The following is a 10,955-nucleotide window of genomic DNA, read 5'->3' on the forward strand; positions in this document are numbered from 1 at the left end:
TATACAGCCATAGAAATCCAAAAACAAGGGGGTGCACTCAGCGAAACTGGAAATGGGTTGTCTGAGCCCAATGCTTCAACAAACGTTCCAAATAGGGGGTGCAGAAATGAAACTGCGTGGGAAATTAGCCAATGGTGCTAATGGGCTTGGTCAAGCCCAATCTTATCTCCCTCACTAATCAGGGAGTGTAGCAGTAACAAACGGTGTATGAAAAGCAAAATCCATGGGCCTTATCCTCTTAAGCCCAATCAACTCACCTTTGTTGACTTAGACAAGTCAACAGAGTCAAAATATTTCCATGCGCGCGCTCAACCTTACTGTTGCTCACTTTGGCTCGCCGCACCGTCGTCCGTCACCGGCGCCGGTGTTGGCTTATACCTAACCACCACCACCAATTTATGCATAATGATACGTTGGATACGCCTATGGTAAGGGATTTGGGCAACGGTCAATGAATTGGTTGAATCGAACCTAAACAAAGAAAGAACCCTAGCCTTTCTAAGTCAAATTAAATGGCGCTCAATGAAGATCAACTCCTAACACAATGGGGGTTTCGTTCCTTAACCTAAATGCTACGCCTTGGTGCAGTCAGAGCAAGAAAACGATAATGAATTGTAAATGACATACCAGAGAAGATGATCGTAGAATTCGCCGGTAAGTTTTCTGATCTTGATTCTTCCTTCTTCTTCTTCTGGAACTTTAGAATTGATAGCAGAGAGAGTAAAGTTGTTTAGCTCAAGCTAAATTGAAGCTTCAATGTGAAACTTCAATGGCTTTCGAGAGAGAGTGAGAGAGAGAGAGAGAGAGCTTTAGTAAAGGCGATGAGAGAGGTTGCAGAGAGAGTGTGCACATATTCGTAATGTTCCAAAAGTGATGAAAATGAGAGAGATGAATTGTTTAAATAGAGTTTAGGTTTGGAAGTGTTTAGGCTTGGAGTCTGTTATGTTCAGGTTAGGAGTTAGTTGCATTCAACTCACTGAGTTCATGCTGAAACTCAGTTAGTTAGAATCAACTCAGTTAGTTAAGTTGGTTTTTAACTGATCAATGAATGAAAAGAATTTTAACTGGCTGCTACAGGTTAGCAGGAGATTAAGGTTAAGCTGAAATGGTTTTTTTGATGACTTATTGTCCAAGTTGCAAGTTGATTCAAAGTGACCTTGGCTTGGCTTGGAATGATGAAGCATGAAGGTTAGTGGTCTTGATGTGCAAACTGGCTGTAGCAGGTAGCATTAGAATGGATTTGCCTTGAAGCTTGAGTGATGACCTGCTGAATAGGTTCACTCCTCAACATTAACTTGGTTAGTGAATTGGAACATGGCAATGTTATTTCACTATTATGCTTTACAAACCCAGGCCTATGCTTGCTTTTCTTTTCTTTGGATTGTTATGGCTTGGTTAAACCGTGGTATTCAACTGGTTTTGCCGCAGGGTTTAGGGATTGTCTTGGTTCATGTTGATGTAAGGCACTTTTCCCATGGTTACTTGGATGAATGAAAGTGTGGCAGATGGTTTTGTTGCAGATTTGGAACAAGGTGCTGTTTTGATGTGTGTTCCACTGCTGTGAAGATGGTGTGTAGGTCATGAGCTACTCACACTTGGACAGGTTATGAAGATGTAACCTCCAGGCCAGTTCAGTGGAGCATGATACTACCCTCTGACTCAATCAAAACCAAAGGCCATGTAGTTTGGATCAAGGTATCTCAACTTAACCATTAACTCCTATTTTCTTGGATAATGTGATGTATCATTAGCTTGTTTCTGCTCAAGGTCCATGGCAATGTATTAATTGTTTTGCAGGCTGTTGGTTCTTGTTAGAGATGTTGCAGGAACTGCTGGTAACTGCAGGCATTGCATTACCCTGATGCAGATGAAGCATGGTGAATTGTTTTGGATTCTTACATTGCTTGAGTGTTGTTTGTGGTCATGGCAGTGTATTAGTTGGATGACTTACCAAGGTAATGGTTGTTGAATGATTTAGATTATGGGCTGTTTGGCATGGAAATATGTGTTGTATGTCTGCTATTGATGTTGTTGCAGTTTGTTGTCATGAATGGTGATGGGTTTGTTAAGAAGTCTACTAGGACTACTATGGAAATGCAGTTTGAAGGGATTAGGTTATGGTAATTGTGTTAGACTATTTCAGGTTAGCAACAGACTTCTAAAAGTTGTTTGGTTAGATGCTTGGTCCATTGGCTGTTAGATTGTGAAATCAATCAATGGTGCTGGTTTGATGTATGGATTGAAGTTTGCTTCATGTTGCAGTATGCTTTGTTTGGTTTTAACTTGAAATAGTTTGGTATGCTAACATGATGCAACCAAATTTTGGATTTTGCATTGCAGGACACATTCTTGCTGATCCCAGGTGCATTTCAAGTTTTGATGCAAAATGTTGGCCATACTTTGAGTGTGTTGCAGGACTGTACATTGCTAGCAGGATTTGGTTCAATCTCACAAAATGGACATAATACATTGATGCTTCAACTGCAACAAGCATTGTGGTTTGGTATGTGGACTTCTTTTGTGATTCTTGGTGACTGTTATGCTGTATTATGGGCAGGGAGTTTGGTTGCAGCTCTCATGAGACAATGTACACTACCATGCTCTTGTGGTACTGCTGTAGAGTATTAGGCCAAGCAATGTTTTGCTGCAGCTGGCATGTGTTACAGGTTTATATGTTAGGCCCATGTGTCATGACTGAATTTGTTTTTGTTAGTCTGTTGCTACAGGAAGGTTTCCAAGTTGCAGCTTTTATTCAACTAATGATCAATTGGTTATGGTAAGGCAATATGGTGCAACATGATATGACATGGGTTGTTGCAGCAGTAGGGCCATCATACTGCTTCCATCTATATCCATGGTTTTATTGCACATGTGTGAAGTTTTTGTTGCAGCAAAAGGATAAGAAAAGGACAATGGTTGGATTGTTAGAGGACTCCTTGGTCAATGATTAGGGGCAGGCCAATGGCAAATGGTTAATAGTTCAAAAGGCTAAAAGGACATGGTGCACCACATACATTAATTGCAATGGAAGCAACCAAGAAATCATCAACAAACATGAAGATTGGATGTTCATTGAAGCAAAAAGGACAGGCCAAGTTTGGATAGTCAAGGGCAAGTGAGGGTTGACTTTGGTCAAAGTTGACCAAAAAGTTAACTGTTGACCAAAGTCAACAAATGGTCAAAAATATATTTTCTTTGTGTTTCCTTTGTAAATGGACAATGGTTTATTGATTAGGGTGAAAATTTAGGGCATTAGGTTTTGGGATGACTTTGGTCAAAGTTGACGAAAAAGTCAACTATTGCCCAAAGTCAACAATTTGGTCAAAATGTCAAATTTTGTATTTTCTTGTATGGAATCATATGTAATGGTTTAAAATGACATGAGATGGATTGAAATGGTTTGAAAAATGATTGAAATTGGTTTCTAAACTGTCTTGTTTTATGACTTGGATGTTGGACTTTTGAAAAATAACTTGACTAATAATGTACATGAACAAAGCCATCAAATGAGACCAAAAGGCTAGGGTTTTGACAAAGTGTCCATGAACCAATGGCATGACCAGCAAGTGGCTTAAAACACAGGGGGTATGATTGTTCAGATGACCAGGATCAAAGATGTATCCACCAAGTTCATTTGATTACCATCTCCTGATTAGGGCTTTGGGGACCAAGATGAGGCCTAGGGAAGCTCCAAGAGATCCTGCCTTGAGAAATTAGGGTTTTGAAGGCCGTATGTTGTCTAGATCACAACTTTGTTAAGGTCAAACTTTCACCACCATCATTAGGGTTTCACATGCTATACTGATGATGTGATCAACCCATGCCTTTGGACTTTAATACCTGTGTGAGCCCTAGCTTTATGGGCCCAAGTTTTTTTCTGAATCCATGAGGAATGATGCATGTGGATGAGCTATGGATGTATGCAAGTCATCTCTTGATCAAGTGATTAGATACATAGGTGAGAAAGGAGAGGGCAAATTTAGGGGTACAACAGCTGCCCCTATTTAATCTTCTTAGACCTGAATACAGGAATAGCGGAAGCTTTTCGGGTATTCAAGGTAGAAGAGGATTAAATATCTATGTGCCCGAAATTTGTTAGACCAAATAATTGGCTTTATTACCAGTGTAGAGGATGTGTTTTATGCAATGCATGAGGTATGCTTATTTTTTATGATGCATGATTTTGCAGGTGTAGCGGTGTATTCGTCGCTATATGATCTATTGATTAAATCATAAGCAAAGCATACAATGAATCGAGTCGCCACCGCACTTTTATTTATCCAAAGGACTGGCTAAAAAGCGAACAAAAGCCTAAGAAGTTTTACACGTAGAAAACTAATAAAAAGATCAGAGAGTCTGGGTAAGGGGTAAATTACGCAATGGGAAGGTGTTAGGCACCCACTACGTCCTAGGTACTCCTAGGGAGCCCTTTTCACACTTGTTGTATAAAAATTGTTATTTGTTATGAAATATTTATTGTGCAAACATGAATGGGATGATGAGAAAAGAATATACAATTTTTATTGTTTTTGTGTTCGAACGGATGAACCCGTTGCCTACGTACCTTCCATCAAAGGTAAGGATCAAAACGCCGTAGTTCGGCTAAAAGATTTCCAAAAGGTTTGTGAGTTCAATTTTAAACAATAACACTTAAGGCTTTTCATTATCAATGGGAGAAAACTCGACCAAGACCAACATCCACCATGCGAGGATAACTTCGACGTACTAGAGGGGTTAACCCTGTTTTCAGTACGGAAGTCTTATAGTCGACTCACTAAGGATAGGGTAAGATTTACATCAACCACAATGATAATTGAAACCTATGGCTAATGCATGAAAAGATATTAACAATGGACAAAGCCAAAACAATTGAGTGGGTGAAGTTAGTTGATTATGATTATTCATAAAAGGAGGTCAAAGTATGATTAAGCTTGATTCAAAGAAGTGTTATGAAATGGAGTTTGAAAGGTCAAGGACTTGGGGTCCAGGTTTTTAATTTGAAAGCATGAAGATGTTTGCACAATATTTATCTCAAGTTTGAAAGTAATGTGTGAAAAGGTTTAGGACCAAATGGGGATGAATGGATGAAAATGGAGTGTAAAACTTCCTAGAAGGTTCACCTCTTGAAATCATATAGAAGATGATTCAAGTGTGTCCTTTGGAATAGGCAATGAGCAATAACAAAATAAGTAAACAAATGATACCGGATGCCACTCGATGGTCTTACTCCAATCTCACAAACAAAGCGGATACCGGATACCACTAGATGGATTTACACCAATCTCCTAAACAAAGAAACAAGGATATCGGAAGCCAATAGATGGACTTATTCCAATCTCCTAAAACAAAACGAAACTTGGATACCGGATGCCAATCTGTCTGGGCTTATACCAATATCCAACATATGATCATAGGAAAGCAAAAGCCAACTTGCAGGGACTTACAATTGCATCCTCACATACAACAAATGCAAATGCATCAAGCAAAGAGAAGATGAGTGGCCAATGAGATGGTCTTATACTCACTTCCATATCATAGGAACAATGGCCAATGAATGGTCTTACAATTGTCCTCAATGGGCAATCAACAAGGATATGTCACAAAGACAAATGAAATGATCATGCACTAATGAGCAATTAATGATGATAAATGCACAAAACATGCAAGCATACATGTGTATATGAAGTAAGCAATCAATCAACTAAAGTCATTCAACATACACTATAACCAAACAATCAGGCTCATACAAAGGGTTAGGCATTGAAGCCAACTGGAATAGGGTTAATGGTGCTCTTAACCTTGACATTGAGAGCCAAGGTGAAGCAGATGAAAGGATATGAGGGGTGTGCCTCATTGCTCTTATCCCTGGTCAGGGAGAGCATTTGAATATCAGAAGGTGTGGGAGTTCAGAAAGTAGGAACTCTCTCCACAGATTATTGACTCGATAGATCTTGGGCTTTTACTCACTATGCATCAACACATGTGGTGTGAGCAAGGTGAGTGACACACAGAATAGTAGGAGATAGGTTACATATCTCTTGGGTTCTACCAATTGCCTTATTCAAAGGACTTTTCCTGCTTGGGACAAAAGTAAACAAACATAAACATTGCCTCTTAAGGAGGACTTCAGACAGTTGCCTGGCCAAGTAACAGGCCAGGTCTTCCAGACTACATGAAGACAAGAGATTCTACCTCAATGCAAATGCTATCAAGCAAAGCAAAACAAGTTCTTAAAAGAACTGAGCAACTAATGGTACCTGAAACCAGTCAGACAAAATCAGTATACAATTCAAATTCAAAACCAATATAAGATAAGGATCAACAGTCAACACAATTAGTCAAATGTGCAATGCACAAAGCTCAAAGCATGTGAGCTAAGCATCCTACAAAACAAACAAGTTAGTTTATGATAATCAATCAAACTCAAACAACTTGCATAAATCTCCTTAAGGCATTTGCTTCTTAACCTGAAAGAACAAACTCAAACATGAGCAACAAGACCACTAGGACAAGCCTAGGGTCAAAAAGAGATAAGAAAATCCAAAACAGCAAGTGAAAGCTATCCAAGATCAAGTTAAAGCAATTAAGAAACAAACCCAAGTGGTTTCACATTCATATCATTCATCATTATCATTTCACAAGCAAATTAGGTCAAAGCATGTCATATAGAAGCTCAAAGAAGTCAACAGAAAGACTCAATTCAAATCCAATCACAAACATTTCAATAAATCATCAAATAATTCATGATCAAACATCATCCATAACATGATAAGCATACCAAATTTAAGCTCAATTGGATCAAGGGAAGTAGTTCAATGAAAATCAGAAAGTCAAAGCAAGTTGAAGCAAACTCATACAAAGCATCAAAACATGTACCAACTTCAATTAATCATAAAACAGAGACAACATATGATAAATGAATGGGACCAAAACCATGACAAACTTTAAGATGTCTACAAATCACATGTCAAATTTCAAGTCCATCCAATAATGCATGAGGATTTCACAAATCATATAGCATCATGTGTCACAAAAAGTCAACAAATGACCAAACAGGTGAGAACATTCCAAACAAATAGGAAATGCCATCAATAATTCCAGAAAAACTCACACACATTCTCAACATGCTCAAGTATCTTCATGCAAAAATCCAGACCAAATTGAGTTCAATAAGCATGGTAATTAAAATCATGAAGTTGGACATGAATGGTGTGACACAAATTGTCACACCTCTATTCAAAAAATCATATCTCCACAACCAGCAATGATAAAATTACAAACTCTACACCAAAATCACCATGAACATGTCTAGTTTAAGCACAAAGAATTTGAGAGGCATTGGATTAAGTATCATCATTTCACAAGTAAATTGGCAAGACATACACGAAATGGACATACATGAACAAACCCTAGCACATTTTAAAATCCACACGTGCAAAAAATCTGGAACAATTACCATAATAAACTAGAGATCAAGAGGAGCATTTCACAAAAAATCCCATCAAATTTGGACAAATATTGAAGAACTTATGAATTTTTGAAGATTTGGACACAAAATGAAATAAATATTGAAAAAGAAAAATGATTTAAATAAAATAATAACCGGCAGTGGCAAAATTGTAATAAACCGGTCCCTTAAGTGAAACGCTGCGTTTCACTTAAGGGTGTGTCCACGCCTGATTGGCTTCATGGCCAGGCAAACACGAAAATCATGCAAAGCCAGGGTTTAAAGGATCAAACATGTTTTCTGGGTTCACAAATTAGGGTTTATGAGCAACAGTGACATGTTCATCATCGTGATGAACAAATTTCCCAGATTTTGGAAATGGACATACCAATCAAATCAGCTAACAATGTACATTAATAATCTAACCCTAGTTTTCACTAACTCGAGCTAACATGGAAGAACTAAGCACAATAACATTTGACCAACAAACTTTAAATCAATGTTTCTCTCTCAATACTCAACCATTTCTCACGATTCAAAGTTCATTGTATTTAGCATGAAATGATCTTTAACAAGCATATCACGATTTTAACAAAGATGTGATTCGAATTTTACCTGATTTGAAGAGCAATATGGAATTCGTGGGTTCTTTGGTCACAACAAGATGAAACAGATGCACAATGATGTTCCAAATGATGAATAGAGGGAGAATCGTGGCTCAAGCTTGCTTGGTAATGTCCAAATCCACAGCTGCCATGAAAGGAGTTTGAATGCAACAGTGTCGATTCTTGCTCTACAGTGATGAAATGATGCTTGCTAAGGCTCCAAAGATGTTGGTAGATGATGGCACAATGGACAGTAGCACAAGTTCTTTGAATTTTTTCAGAAAAAGTTCCAAATGAAGAATGAGAATTTTTGAGAGAAAATGAAGTTCAGATCTGGTTTGTGAATAGTGGCTAGGGTTTTTCAATCTGAAATGAGTCATATATACTCTGTTTAACAATGCATAAGCTTGGTTAGTGGAATGGTAATTGGATTAGCTTAATGAAGTGTTTTGGTTAATTGGTGAAATCCACTCAAGTTGCATGTGCATGGCATGCTACAGTGCGAAAATGGGCCTAAACACATCCCAAATGAGGTTTCTGAACATTTGCAATTGGTAGAATGTATTGGCAAAGCTTAATTTGAAAGTTCATTTTTCACCCCTCTCTTTTTAATTCAATGCACTTGAAAAAGTCCATTTTGATTGGATGGTTTTTGGTGAAATGTGATGAAGGATTTGGATAGAGCATATCAAATGTGACTTGTAGCAAAAGACCTCACTCAATTTGGCCAAATGGTTTGAAAGTTATCTCACTTTGAAGTTCAAAAATTCTTGAGAATGATTTGATTATAACTTGCCAACCATAAATGAGAAATGAGTGTTCTTGGACTTTTTGGAAATGGGAGAACAAGATCTTCAACTTTCATGTTGGACAAAAATTCATTTGAAGCTTGTATAATGAAGTAATTTTGAGGAGAAGAACTTTCCATTTTTGGCAATTTCCAATTACAGGTCAACTTACTATTTTTGGCAACTTTTTGTCTGACTTCAAATCCTTCAATGTGGATGCTTGACATGTTATATGAGGCTTGTATGGACATGAATGAGACCTCTCAGACCAATTCCCACCATCAAATCACTGATTAAATGCACAGTTGACCACAATTGACTTTGCTAGGGTTTTGGTTGACTGAACCATGTTCTGATGAATTCCAAGCCCCTACCACTTGAGATCTTGGTTCCAAATGATATCACAACTTATATGAACTCTTGATGAATGATCATGGTGCCCAAATTTATCAAGAATGGCCACCATCCACTGCTCAATGAATGATTTGACTGTTTTGACCTAGCTTGCTTCATCTGCAAGTAACAAGGTTAGATGACACTATTTTTGTACTTTTGGTTAGTAAACATATGAAAAGCAATGATATACAAATGCAATACATGCTTGGTGATCAAGAACCAAACTCACAAGATAACCCACCCACTAGGAGGGAAGCTAAGGTGCACAAAGATCCTTGAGGCAATGATATGACATGATATGGGCCATGAGGGATCTTAGGGCCAAAATTGGGGTCTTACAGATGCCCCTATTTAAGGTCATTCTAGCCGGAGAAGTGAAGTTTAGAAATCTTCATCTCGACGCGGTAGAATGGACTTAAATAACAGTAATGAGACAAATTTTGGTCCCTAAGAGACCTCATGATGCAAATGTATGCATGCAAAAGACACAAATTCTGTGGGGAATATGATTCACACAGAAGAAAAGACGATCCGTCGGAGTAATACACTCACCAGGAACAGAGATTCTAACAAGACTCTCATAGGGGGTAGTAAAAGAAAAAGAATGCGTGAGCAGGACACGACTCCAAGTTGGGGAAAAACAAAACTGACACAGCGTGAACAAGACACGACTCTGATTAGGAGATAACAGAAATCAGACTAGGGACCTCACTGGGGAGTGAAGAACTCACACTGGGGAAAAGAAAATTCCAGAGAACCAAACATCCATTGGAAAGACACAAGCTGACTCCTGGGGAGAAGCAATAGGAAATTCCACTGGGGAAGCACCAAAGAAATGAGGTGTTACCGGTATAAGGGTAACAAACTCAGGAAGAATGAATATCTAAGACCGATATAAGGGTGAGAGATATCAATCAACCAAACATCTGAGAAAGACCTGGAAAAGGTACATAAACTCAGGAAAATCTGACTCCACAAGGGACCAAAGTCATGATAGGGAGCAGAAAGGAAGGAACACCAGGGATACCGAGGTATATAATAGGTGACCGACCGAAGCGTGAATTGGTGTGTGTTCCAAAACACTCATCATCCTGAAGAGAGCGAAAGCAAACTTGTTTATAGGATGGATATTTGATTCTGTAAAGAATGCAAATCTTACTCAGTTGGGGAAATAAATAAAGTGTTCGACAAAAGAGTGCATGAGATATATTATCTATAGCCGTCAAAACGTAGATAATGTCCTCGCATGGAAAATTATCCTGAACCGGGTTGTAGGTTGTTTATAGGATAAGATCCGAAATCGTGAATTGGTTTGTGTTCCAAAACACTCATCATCCTGAAGAAAGCTAGAACAGCAGACTTGTTTGTAGGATGGACGATCGACTCCACAAGGAATACGACCCTTACTCTGCGGAGAAAAACAATCAAAAGATTGACCCAAGAGTGAACGAGATATAATATCCATTACCGTCAGAACGTGGATAGAATACTCACATGGAAGATTATCCTGAACCGGGTTGTAGGTTGTTTATAGGATAAAAATCTGAAGATGTGAATTGGTTTGTGTTCCAAGACACTCATCATCCTGAAGAAAGCTAGAACATAAGACTTGTTTATAGGATGGACGATCGATTCCACAAGGAATACGACCCTTACTCGACTGGGGAAGATCAACAAAGGATTCCGACCAAAGAGCGCATGAGACATATTATTCATTAC

At 38.4% G+C, this 10,955-nt stretch overlaps 1 long non-coding RNA gene across 1 annotated transcript; it reads left to right on the forward strand.

Moving 5' to 3' along the window:
* Positions 1-317: 317 nt before the first annotated feature.
* LOC127105141 (uncharacterized) lies at positions 318-3,402 on the forward strand. Its single transcript, XR_007794912.1, has 5 exons — positions 318-654; positions 1,078-1,298; positions 1,429-1,695; positions 1,798-1,955; positions 2,341-3,402. It is a non-coding gene; the product is annotated as an uncharacterized LOC127105141 (long non-coding RNA).
* The last annotated feature ends 7,553 nt before the right edge of the window (positions 3,403-10,955 follow it).

Source organism: Lathyrus oleraceus, chromosome 7 (assembly GCF_024323335.1).
Source record: "Lathyrus oleraceus cultivar Zhongwan6 chromosome 7, CAAS_Psat_ZW6_1.0, whole genome shotgun sequence".
Classification (NCBI taxonomy): Eukaryota; Viridiplantae; Streptophyta; class Magnoliopsida; order Fabales; family Fabaceae; genus Lathyrus; species Lathyrus oleraceus.